We start from the raw sequence: 13302 nt of genomic DNA on the forward strand, positions 1-13302 counted from the left end.
ACATTATTATCACCATTTATCCCTTTACTTTAATATGTTGGATTCACGTTTATGTGTATTTAAGGAAATTTAAATTTGTGGGTGAAAAAAATACATAAAAATGTATAATCAACCAAAGATTTTGCACTAAAGTCTCCCTGTTGTCCATGACGACCTTTTCCCCAGTTGAAGGAGACAATCCAGTCCACCCCTCACATCTCTGCAGAGAATAAGACTTACGCTTAATAAAACTACTATTTACGCAGTATTTTTTCATAAACATGGGGTCTTCTGCAAAACATAAAATTAACACCTACTCCAAAAAATCCGCAAGACACGTCGAAGACTGGAAGCCAAAGCGAGGAGTAAAAGCTCATCGCTTTAAAGCAAAGCCTTCCATAAGCGGGCGTTTGCAGCGAGTTAAAAGTTGGTAAGAGTTCAACCGGTTTGAGCTCTGCAGGGATTTCGTGCCTGATTAGCGCTTCCTTTCTTGTTAGACCGCAGCACTAATGTCCTTGAAAGGTTTCGCTGTGTCACTTCCACTCCGCCGGCGAGTTCGTAAAGGTAGCTGGGTGGAAACAGATGGCCGATTTAAAGGCCTCCATTTATCCACAGTAAAAGGTAATGCAGTGAGGTTAATGAGGGTCAACTCCAACGCCACACACAATTAGCCCGCTTTATCAAGTCCACACCGTCAGCGCGCCGACGTGACCACACACAACTGTCCCCTTACAAGCTTTCCCCGGGAAAAAAGTCTCACACCCCGGCTTAATGCGCTGGACTTTATTCATTTATACAGGAATGCTTTTGAAGCTGAGCAAAAAAAAAAAAAAAAAAATACAATAACAATAATTTAGCGAGCCTGAGGATGAAATCGACTACACGATTTTAATTCAACTGGAGCGGCTAAGCTTCTGAAATATTGAATTTTATTTTAGTATTTTTTTTTTCTTTCTTTCGCAGCTTTAGAAATAAAAAATAGATTAAAACGAACCGGTGCTCCTGCTGCTAGACGTTTGCCGATTACATTGGTTTGAAGGTGTGAGTATATGTATTTTTCATTTGAAGGTTTATCACTCGGCCTGGCTCACATGTGTTTCCGCAAACTGACAGCTAATTTCTCTCCGACTGTGCCATCAGTTCACTGCGTCTGCAAATTAAGAATATATATATATATGTATATATACAAAATGTGTAATCAAAGATTTTGTGACCCCCCTGCAGTACCTCCATGGACCCCCCGTTGAATACCTATGGATTAAAACCATTTGGGGTCACATCAGGAATTCAGAAGCGGCGTTCGTGCTCCACATCGACCGCATAGTTTCATTTTTTATCGAAACATATTTTCTCAGTCAGAGCTGATCAAACACAATAAAAAAAGCCCTTGATTCAGTATTCCATTTCACAAGTTTTTTTTCCCCCAAATATCCGGCCCCCCTCCTCCCAGTTCACTACACAAATCTTAATTAACATTTATATTGTATTAGCTTAGGGGGGCAAGATGAGCATATTTTCTAGGTTTGATTTGAAAAATATTCAAATGAATCTGTGTGTGTTGCCAGGAATTTGCCAGGCTGCAAGAGGTGGGAATGAAGTGTCCCAATTTTTATCACTGCAGAGAAGCTTTAATGAAATCTGTAGCATTTCTGACAGCAGTGACGAATGAGGCGCTGCTAAGTCATTGAGTTTAGTTGGCAGACAGGAAGCTCACCTAGCTAGCCCTTAGCTCTACACGGATAAATATCCGGCAGTGCATATGATTTTTGCTAATTTATCAAATGATATAATTTGAATGATTACGAACTAACCCGATTCTGTACGGACATGTGTGAGGTGTAGATGGCCGGGCTTTGGTGAAGGATGAAAGCACTCAAATGCTGCAGCGCATCTTCCCAAATTGTTTTATTGCCTTTGCCATTTTAGCCCAACTGGATGACATTGATCCAGGAGCAGGGCAAGAAGAATAATTCCTCCAGGCCGGAGATGCAGAAGTCATCAGGATGTTCAGATGAAATCAATCATGGGGTAATATAAAATTGAAAACATGACAGGGTGATGCATGGGGAAGGCAGAGTGGAGAGCACGTTGATTTTTAAAGGTTAATCCCGTTAGATCAGGGGAGTCAGGAGAAGACAGAGGCTGCAGTCTCGTCAGAAGTTTAATGTCACGTGAGGACTGGAAATCAAAAGGACAAGAAGAAAAGCTGAAATTTTAATGACCCTTCTGCAGAAATTGGAAGAGCGGACGTGGTGGGATGAAAAATTCCATCACACCTATAGAATATGAGGTGAAACAGTAACAGCTTGACCAGAATACCAAGAAATTTAAGACTAAACTTTACATGAAAAAACTGTATCCCATAAGTTTTAAAGCTCCCTGATGTGAATTTTACCCACTTTTTTTCCGCTGACAGTGGTCAAATAATCTAAAGAGTGCCTTTAATGTCTGCTTTGCTAATATAACAATTCATTGTTGATTTGAGCAAAGACTAACTTATATTTTTAGCGACATTTCGAGACCAAGTAATAAAACATAATCATAAGACCCCCATTAAAGCTGCATAATCTTGTGGACTTTGTCTTTTATTTTGTTGAGTAAACAATAGAAAGTTATGCAATAGGATGTAGATAAAACTGCTGCAACACAGTTTGAGCTTCCTCAATAAACTAAAAAATAAATCAAGGCTGGAGCCTGAACATTACACAGTATAAATACAATATATCTTAATCTAAAACAAAGCATTCACCAACTTGGTGCTAAATTTTTTCCACCTTTTCCACAAACTTTTTTGTTTTTTTACTACAATTATACTACATAAATTACCTCTTTACCAGATGAGGGTCATGACCCCAATTTGATTCATTGTTGATAAAGACTGTAATTTCTCAAAACGTTATTGCTCAAACATGTCACCGTGAAAATTTAACCCCAATTAACATTTGAAAACCGCATATTCAGGCTTAACCAACACTGGTGTTTTTAACAGTAAGATTAAGGGTTTTGTTTCAATTTTTCAACCTTGGTCAGTTTAAGAAGAAACACACATTCGAGTGGGTTTCATACGTAAGAATGTCCAATGTTACTCTTTCAAATGTCCTTATTCCTGTAGACTCTGAGGAATACTGTCCCTCTCATTAACGGCTCAACCTAAGGCATCCTGGCGGTGCTCGATAGGATTCATCAGATCTGCTGAACCCCCATCTGCATCAAGATATCCTCTCACTGCAGCTGGCCAAATGTTCTTGTGTTGTCGTCTTGTAGCAAGTTGTTCCCGTAGACCCTTTTTGCAATAGTTCTCCAGGATGTCCCGGTACGCAACGTCATTGGCATTTCGATCCTGCTTCATCAAAGCCATTTTTCTTCCAAACCATCACAGAGTTGCCACCTCCTTGAGTAGTTTCCTGGATGCAGTCATTGTGCAGGTTCTCACCACATAGTCGCCGCCACTTTGTCTTCAATCTAAACGGTCAAATGGCCTCAGATGACACTCCTCTCGATGAAGTTTGAGGATTTTACAGACAACTATTCCAAGGAAATCAATCAATCAATCAATATCAGCTTGTTTGTGTCCATCATCAAACAATTGCTAAACATTGATTCATTTCACATGGGCAACTGGGACTCGGTATATAATCATTGCACCTGGTCCAAAGTGATTACTAATGTGTGTAATTAGAAATAAGAAGAGAAATGGGTCTGATTACATCATTATTCCAACATGGGGCCACAGTTACTTCACAGTGAGTGGTGTTTCTGACCAGAGAATGGGCATAGGCCTTCTGAGGGTGTCCTGTGGTGTCTGGCAACACAATGTTGTTAGTGGGTTGAGCGGAAGGTCCTCATCCCACAGATACTTAATCAGTTTGGGATCAAGTGAATCATGAGGCCACAAACCTTGTACCTTTCTTCATGTTCTTTGAGGTGTTCCTATACTGTTTTTGGTTTTGTGTTTGTGTCAGGCTGCATCCTGCTGCCATCAAGGAGTGGAGGGGTCCCTAGTCAGGTCTTGGGGGTGGTGCATGTAGCATCCACATGGTCCAAAAGTTTCCCAGCAGGGCACTGAATTGTCACAAGATGGTCAATGTTATTTTCTCCTCTGAGGGGCTTTAATGTTGTGGTGTATGTGGTTAGACTATTTTGGAATTAATCAGTGCATAATAAAAAAAAGAAACTGAAAATAAATGGTAAACAGCCAGTACAAAAAAATAAAAAGGAAGACAGAGGATGAAACACATCTCTATCTCCCCATGCAGTGGGAGATGTGACTGCTGGAAACAAGAAGGGAGTAATCCTCATTACCTATGCAGCTGTGTGGGCTGAGTTATCCCTTCAGTTCTGCACTAATTGCTCTGAATCAATAAAACTGTTTAATCCAAAAGAAAAGTTCTCAGTCACATTCAGGGCACGGTGACCTTGTAAAGCCCCTTACACACAAGATACTCATTTATCTGTGCTTCATGGTTCCTAGACAAACGCATTAGGAGTCGCTGACTTGAGAGGGAGCCGGTGAGGAAACAGAGGGAGGATGCATGTTGAGTGACCTCCTTTGAAGGAGCAAGATTTTGCTATACATGCCCCGAGGTGTCGCTCCATAATTGATTCCCTTCGTTTGTAATGTTGCGAGGCCGGCCTGAGGACGTGACGGCGTGAGCACCTCCAGGACCCGCAGGCCACGGTGTCCCCCCGCTGATAAGACGGGATATGAGCAGCATTGCCACCTGATAACTCTCCATGGCGACAGGCTCCTAATGGAAACAAGTATTATGCATCTCAATGGGGAAATTATAACATAGTGGAGAGAACTGTCACGTTATGATTACGGCCAGTGAATGGGTAGAAAAGGAACCCTTCAGGTTTCGTGACTGAATCCGCTCCTGCTCCAATTACGCTCTTGAGAGGCTCACTGTCCATTCATGCACAGCCGCAAATTACTGTCATTTCAGTCCCAACTGTCATGATTATAATTCACATTATAACCAAACTTTCAAATAAGGTGAGGAAGATAATGACGGCGTTTCCAAATCCATCCAATGTGGATTGAACACTTAATTAAAATGTGTCTGTGTGTAAGAGCTGCTGGGGAGGGAGCAGTGGGATATTTGTCTTTGTCATAATAAGGCTGTGGACAAACAGAAATCAGCAAAAGTTCTACACTCAGATTCCTGCTGGAGCATAAGTACATAACTTTTATCACCTAAGTATTTAAAGAAGCAGAAGTATAAGTATTTCCTCCAAGCTAGAAGAACAATTTTAGGGTTAGGAAGTTAGGGTTAGGGTTAGGGTTAGGGTTATGATACTTATGGATGAATCAAGTCAAACTGTATGATCAGAAGCAGAGTGCAGGATGTTACTGCGACTTAAGGGTTTGAAGTTCTCTCTCATGCCTACTTTTCAGAATGAGATCATCTCAACAAACATCTAAACTAAAAGTAACATTTTCACTGCAGTTTTTTTCACTTTGCATGAAGGGAAGTATTTGCCGACACAGATGGAGAAAGGCGCTAAATGAAATAAGCGTTAAAGTCTACATGGCCTACTCTCAGCACACAGCAAAAGCTCAGGTCACAAAAAAGTAATCGCACAATCTTGCCCGCATTGCCAAGGTTAGTAATACACAGGCCGATGAATGATTCCCTTCTTTACTGTACAGGTCGTAAATGTTCATCACACTTTTCCCGACAAGAAGGGGAGAATAAAATGAGTTTTCCTTGATCCATTCCAGCCTCATTCCAAGGCCAAATTGGCTATTGATCTCCGTCTCTTTGTCTATTAACGGAGAGCCTTGCATGCCAAAATTGGTCACCGCCGTGACGGCTGCCCATATCTCAATGCTGATTGATTCTGTGCGAGCTGCGGCTGGCCGAGCCAAACCAAGGTTGATGGGAAAGGGGATGAGGATGATTGTCTGAGGTTACTGTCAGCCTGGCAGTCAATGCACATGATCAGCAGAGCAGGAATCCACACAGACCCATCCCTTTTTTTTTTTTGCCTCGTTCCCTTGGCCTCGCCGCAGCCTCTGTGTTTCTGCCATGAGCTGAAATGGATACAGAGAGGAAGGTTATTCCATTCATTCATTTTCGAGGGCCTTGATGTAATCAATAGTGCCAGAATGGAGTGATGGAGCAGTGACTAAGGCGGTGCAAGGATTTAGGCTGTGGCATTGTGTAAGAAAGAAGAAGAAAGGAAAATCCCCCTACTGCGACTCAGTGAGAGAACAACAGGCGCTTTGATTGCTCTTTTCTCTGAAACAGTTTTCATCTGCGCCTCGTGGCTTTCACTGGTTTGAATAAGCGGCGATTGATTTCCGCAAAAACCCTCTGAACTTAAAGCTGCCATTTTTCTGGTTCAGATCTGTCCAAATCGGACAGATGTGGACGTGTGGCTGATTGCATGAGCGGGGACACATCTATTTTTGTTGTCCGGTGACATCACCACTGGTGAGGTTATGGGATGTTTTTTTGAAAAGGGAGTAGGACTGCACTGTAAGGAGCCATTTAGACTCAAGTTACAACAACAGATCTCTGATTATTGATAAAGAAATACAATCACTTCCAGATATGGGGCAGATAGCTTATTAATTTCCCAGATACATAACCATGACATGGAATTAACTCGCATCTATTAGATATTTTTAATGATGCTGGATAACATCAAATCTCAATTTCATTCCACTATTAAAATGCAATGTGTGTTTTCTGCGTGGTTAATGCAACATGACTCAATTATGAAGTCTAGTACAGAAAGCGCCTGATATTTGCAGGCACATTACCTCCGGTATCATTTTTTAAAAGTACTTTAGACGTACTTGCTTTTTTTATTTTTATTACACAATGTTTACAGCGATCGTCACTTCCTTCTCTGCTGAAGAGGAGATCAATCATTTCTTAGAATGAGTTCATAAAATATGATGCTACGGATTAAACCATCAGTGCAAATAAACCTCAACCAGCTAAATCAATAAAATGCTATTCACACTTTTATACATCATAAATAATATTGCAGTTGGGCTCATTCTTCTGCATAATGAGGTGCTTTTAGTTTTTTCTGCTTTAAAGACATTTGGCTGATGATTTGGCTCGAAGCAGCAGATGACAAGGTGCAAGTACATCACATTACACATTTTTGAGGGATAATTCTGATTTATTTCAGCCCGCCGTAATTTCCGGTTAATGTGAAACGAACAGTGGCCCAGTATAATAAGCCGGGATTGGCCCCATGGGTCATGCAATGTTTAGGCTCTCCACCTCCATTGCATTTTAGATTAGATTTTAGGGAATGAAGAAGTGCGGAGCTCTTAGTTGGACACGGTTTTGTGTGAGTCCTAAAGTATTTAACTACTCTCAAAACCCATAAACCTAACACACTTAATGGTATCTGCAGTAGAAAATGATCATTTGTGGTTACCCTGCAGAAGCTTGCGACTGCTCTATTCTCATAGACACAAAGTCTGTGGCCTGTCTGTCACTGTCTGACCCTCTTTTTGTTGACTGTATCAGGACATTGAAGAAAAACTGTGAACTGTAACTGCTATTAAATATATATATATATATATATATATATATATATATATATATATATATATATATATAGACACAATGCACACTGTTAGACAGGTCTATGCAAGCGCCACAGGGAGAGCTGTTATCCGTTAGCATTACTCTTTGAATTCAATTCAAATCAATTTTATTTTATAAAGCGCCAATAACAATGCAAATTGTCTCAAGACGCTTTACAAAAAAGCTCCAGAGCAAGTCTGAAGGCGACGGTGGCACAGGAAGAATACTTGAGCAGAACCCAGCTCATATGGAGGGAACCATCTACCTAAGACCTACAGTAAGACCGGCCGGGTAGAAACAGAGAAGACAGAGAAAAGAGGAGCAGGAGAAACAAGACAGACAAACTTGTGCCATAGATACATACTGATTGTTATTATGTGCAAGCGCTCAAATCAGTCTTCTATCATCCCTTGTAATTTTTGTAGCTCAACAGAATGATCAGGTCATGTTAGGCCATATGTCAGGATGCTGTGTAGCAAACTGCTGAACGCCTTCTCTAACCAGCACCGAGACTATGAAGATTTTTGTTAGTGTCGCCTTAATTTTGACTTAAGGCTTTCATGCACTCATTTCACTTCCTTGCAAGGATTTCTCTTGCACTCTTGTATCACATTTTTATTCAAAAAGCGAGCTGAAAGAGCAAGTTGACCTGTAGGGTCTCTTGAAGACATTTCAGTCAAGTATCATCAGTTAAAAAAAATAAAAAATGGCAGGGAGTTGGCGTTTGTTATGGTCCCTGTCATTTGTTGTGATGTTCTGTGTTAGTTGTCATGTATGCAGATATTCCTGTCTGCAATTGGTTTCCCATCACCACAGTTTTTATCGTTATTGTCAAACACCACCTGGAGTATTTAGTGAAATCTCAGAATGTTGGTCTACTTCATTTGTCGCCTAAGAGCTGTTTTGCTCATGAACACGTTCTTAATCTTGATAGTAGTAGAGTGTTTTTTTTAGAGTTTTAAAACAGGACTTGTTTTGTTGCGTTTTACTAATTTCTGGCACCTTCTTGTTCCACCTTAGCGCTATGCTCTCTTTTTGTTTCCCTTGATCACCGAAAACAATAAAACCATTTACATCAGTTTAATGTCGCTTGCCACTTCCCCTGGCGCAGCTGGCTTGTAAAAGAGTTTAAATGGGGCCTCCAGGTTCCCAACAGTGTCATAAATCGGAAAAAGCTACTTAAATTGGTGGCAAAATGTTTATAGGAGTCCAGTTGCTCTCCTTGCAGCTTGCTTTTTGGATGTAACATGACCAGGATGACTGAGAAATTTAAGAAAAATCTCACAGTTTTATGTGCGCGTGGTTTGGAGGCTACTCACACACCTTAGACGCCTTGTTTCTGAGAAACACAGCAGGTTGAATGAAGCAGCTTAGATTTTTTGCTCTGTTTTGCTCTACTGTGTTTAGCGTGTTGCTCACAATTCATCTGAAAGCAGCTGTGACTCAGGTAATGAAGCAGATAGAGTGTCCTTGGGTTGGACACTGAACCCGAAGGTCAGTACAGTGCAACATCACAGCCAGAGTTCGCACGATTGGGCAAATGAGAGTCAGAGCATTTTGTGAACAGCTGAGGCAAAGGTGCACTATTCACCTATCAGGCATAACATTATGACCACCTTCCTAATATTGAGTTTGTGCCTCCGAAACAGTCGTGACTGATCAGAGAACAGACATGGGCGGGGTCTGAGGGGGTCCTTTGGCAACAGAATTGGGGCCTGTGGGTTGAAGAAAGGGGCATCTGTGGATCAGACTAGTTTCAGTTTATCTCACAGATACTCGATCAGTTTGGGATCTAATGAATTCAGAGGCCAGGTCAACACCTTGTGCAATTTTTCATGTTTTTTTTTTAGTTGTTTTATTTTAGCGTCATTGCTGTGGGGTGGGGGTGCCTGGTCTGGTCTAGGTCGGTGGTATATTTATACTATATTAAGATAACATCCACATGAATGCCAGGTCCAAACCTTTCCCAGCAGTCAATGTTATTTACTTCTCCCGTCAGTGGTTTTAATGTTGTGGCTGATCGGTGTATAAGCACAGTTATTCGACCATTTGATCAAAGTTTTACTGTGCGTGGGCGTTCATGTTTTTTGATGCCGTGATGGCACTTATATATTTTGTGCCGGCAAATGTTTTCCGTTTCATTTAAAAGATTTTTTTTTTCCCCGACTAGACCACGCAGAAGGCTTCAGAAAAGAGTTCAAACAAGCGCAATTAGGAAGTGTCTTCAAAAAAGCTGTCATTGAGGAAAGAAAACACGTTTATCAAAATGTGTTTCGTAAAGTTAATATTTGTGCGTTTATTAAATTCGTGAAATGTGGGATTTTAATCATTAAAGAGCATTAATTAACAAGTTATTCCTTTGAAAATCTTTCACTGCATTACTTATTTATTTATTTATTTATTTATTTATTTTGGATTCAAGGTTTTGCAGCAGGTCAGAGAAAGAAGTCAACTCACCGGTGAGGGTGTGCCCATCAAAGCAAATGGGCTGTTTCTGAAATGTCAAATGAAACGCTGCAACCTTTTCAAAAAGGTTATGCATAACAAGGGAAGCCCAACTGTACAAACTCCCAATGTCTGACAATCAGCGCGGCCCCAACATGAGATTAACCTCCCTGCAAACTGAAGGGCGGATGATAAACACACCAAAATGGGAGACGATCATAAGTCAGATGAGCCTTAATCATAACAACAACATTAACGTCTGCTCCAAAGTATCTATAAATCATGAGTTGTGCCGCGGTTGTTCTGCTGAATTTAAATGATATCTCCGTGCATAATTAGATTTTCCTCAAACAGCTGCTCAGGGTAGCATGGAGGACTTCACGGGGAGGCGACGGAGTGAGATCTGGAGAACAAGGGAGGAGAAATCCAGGTGCTGGCCTACAGCTTGACGAGCATTGCTGCGATGCTGCGTGATCAGTTCACGTCTGTCTGTGCGTAACGCAGCTGCTTCGGTTTTGATGAAAAGCAGGATGTTTTTTAAACGAGACAGGCTTAAACCTCTGTAGCCGTAATTGCCAAATGCCGCGAGTCAAACGCTCGCGTTGCCCTTCAAACTTCAAAACAAACACACCTGCAATCACTCCGAGGTGTCGCGCGGAGTAATGGGGTTCGTTTTCAACCTCCGGGTGCGTGGTGCCGTGTTTGAAAAATATCACGTGGAAAAATCGTTTGAAAAGGTTGGTTGTAAAATAAGATGATCCATTTGAAAAAAAGAAAAAAGAAAAAAAAGCAGTACATATGTTTCTCCAAATTGAGACTTAAGCTGATTTATAAATATATTTATGTTATTATTTAAGGGTTGCAGATATACCAGACTACCAGGAAAGAACCAAAAAGTTACACTTGAACCAACCACCACAACACTACAACCAATGATCAGCAGGCACATACATGCACGAGAGAAAATAACTCTCCACACCAGCAGGGGGCAGTAGTTTGTATTTGTCATTCAAAATTTAAAACTGGAAAAAATACTATTCTTCTGAATCATGCTGATCGGTGGATCTACAGTTAATTCTTTCTTTTATTCCTCATGGCGTTGCGAAAAAAAAAATGCATTCTTGAAAGTTCAGACGTAACGAAGTGGAAAAACAAGAAGAGCCCTGTGTATCACTAAAACTACTTTCGACTGCTTTCATTACTTCTGTTTCTCTTCCCGTGCATTGGTTTAACAAGTTTAACAGCCAGTCAAAGTGATCTCTTGGAGCCACTCCATTTCCTCCCCTGATTCAACGTGCTGACTGAGCTGAAAAACTGTCAGGGTCCGGGACATACTGCCAAAACACAGACACGCACCGTCAGTCCACTCTGCCAAATGGCTGACCATACATAATAACCCTAAGAGCTCCTTTAAAACTACACCAGTTGTTATTTTATATTAGTGTCGGGTCAAATAGCAATTGTTTTCTCAAGTGAAAGACTTTAATCTTTAGATGATTTATCCACCAAATTGGCAGTTTACAGAGTGTTTATTCTAAGGTGCCATGACGTACCCAGTGACTTTGCTATGAAGCTTGTTGCTGAGATGAATAGTTCTGATTGGTTGTGTTTAAACAAAAAAATCTGGAATTAAATGAAAATGGTAAATCAACAAAGCTTCCTAACTAGCTGTGGCTCCTCCAGTTTTGCCCTTAGAATGAAGAATACAGACTGCTGCCCCCTGCTGTTGTGGAGAGTTATTCCATAATGCAGGCACGGTCGTTGACGGTAGTCCTTGGAAAGTGTTCAGCCGCAACTTTTTTGTCCAGACAAAGGCAACATGAGTTGACGCCACAGTCGGCCTTGGTCACCAGTAGTGTGTCCAGGCCTTAGCGCTCCAACCATTTTTCTAGGAAACCTCAACTTAGCTGCACCAGAGGCACAACTCTATATGAATACTATTGTTTCCACCTAGGCCTTCCAGTGCCGTCCATACTCAAAACAACTCACAGTGGTTTGCTCTATTGACAAAATTCAAAGTTGTGCTTTTGTCTGGAAGACCTTGTTTTCCCAGAAAGCTCAACTCTGCAGTGTTTGGCCACACTTTCAATGTTTTCCATCAGTAAGTCGCGGTAATTGAAATACTGCATTTTTTATTTTTTTTTATTATGTTCAGGTCTTAAAGGGTTAATACAACCGCCATGACGCCACTGATATAGAAACTATCAACATCATACGGATACTCAATAAAACAGGGCTCATAAACTGGAAAAAGTAAATGGACCAACTTAAAAAAAAAATTACTTCACTAGGTAACATGCAATTTAAAAATTTTTTTCAACTTAAGTTTAGATCAACACAATTGATTTGAGTCAAAAACACCTAATAATTTGAGGCTTTGAAATCAACATTTTACATTGATACAACTTTAATTTAAGGCATATCCACAATTTTTCTACTCAATTATTTGCTTTACCCAATAGTAAAATATTGTTGCTTAATAGTGTGTAATTAGGTCGTTAAATACATTTAAAATACATTGTAAACAATGAAAATTTTGTCTGATCCAGGGGGTGGGAGGCTCTAGGGTCTTGGGGTTAAAGCAAAAATCTGAGTGAGACTCATGCAAAACTTCACATTACTTCAACAACTACACAAATACACTTTTTTAGAGTGTAGTCGCTGCCCTGAAAGTGGTGGACACAACTTTTCCCAGGCTGTGCTAAGTTAGCTAGCTTAGGCTAGATCCTTTCCTCACAATATTCACCTTTTCCTTCAAAGTCTAAATAGCCTCTCCTCCTTCCGACTTTGTAGGTTCAAAAAATAGCCATTAACAGGGTTGAGGTTGCAACACATAAACATTAACTTCTAGCTTGGCTTAAACGGAGCAGCTCGCTGACCCTCCAGTCAGAGGACCTGAAAACGCTGACGCTACCACACGCCACACAGACAGCCTAAGAATACAGACTTGAAATGTGATTGGTTAAAGGAGCTGCGTCATTATGATATATTTCAAGCTTCAGCCGCCTGCAGTTTTAATTGTGAAGCCCCAGGAAGATTTCTAATGCAAAGTTACACTGCAGCGGAGAGACAGACAAGCCGTAAAATTAAAAGAATAGGCGCAGGCTATTGGGAATAATTTAAATTTATTATTAATTGGAAAATATTCAAATGTAAGTCAGTGATTTTGATTTAGGCCAACAGATGAGGATTTGTAAAAACAAAGTAGGTGGGCTCAAACATTCCCCACTACAACCTTACAAGGACAGTTTTGCGCTTACAACTTGTACACCACCGCCCCCAAATCCTCAACCACACATCCCACTGAGATGCTAGGTTT

The sequence above is a fragment of the Mugil cephalus genome, chromosome 18, assembly GCF_022458985.1.
Source record: "Mugil cephalus isolate CIBA_MC_2020 chromosome 18, CIBA_Mcephalus_1.1, whole genome shotgun sequence".
Taxonomy (NCBI): domain Eukaryota; kingdom Metazoa; phylum Chordata; class Actinopteri; order Mugiliformes; family Mugilidae; genus Mugil; species Mugil cephalus.